Below are 447 nucleotides of genomic sequence, written 5' to 3' on the forward strand. Positions count from 1 at the left end.
ATGAAGGCTAGAAAGTTGAAGTAATTTTCCAAGGCCATACAGCTAGCAAGTGCTAGAACCATAGCCTACAACCACCGGCTGATGCCAATGTATTTGTTCTTGATCCTCTTGTGTGGTTGCCTCTCCAGTTTAGGACACCAGGGTCAGTGTTACATGGATGCCCATAGTCATTACCCATTTCTCATGTTAGGGCACATATGGTTCCATTAATATATAATACAATATACTTTCTGGAAAGAACCTATTAACCATTCACACTTCAATATGAATTCAAGTCACAGAGTCCTATAATCTTACAGTGACAAGGAACCTTAAATTGTATCTAGCTTCGCTTCCCCTCGGAGGTAGAATCCTCTGAACAGTGGCCTCTGGACTGTCCTTTAATACCTCCCACGGCAGGGAGCTCACCATCTACTATTTCTCTAGACCCACCAAGGGCTATTGCTA

Source organism: Ursus arctos, unplaced genomic scaffold, assembly GCF_023065955.2.
Source record: "Ursus arctos isolate Adak ecotype North America unplaced genomic scaffold, UrsArc2.0 scaffold_16, whole genome shotgun sequence".
In the NCBI taxonomy this organism is placed as follows: Eukaryota; Metazoa; Chordata; class Mammalia; order Carnivora; family Ursidae; genus Ursus; species Ursus arctos.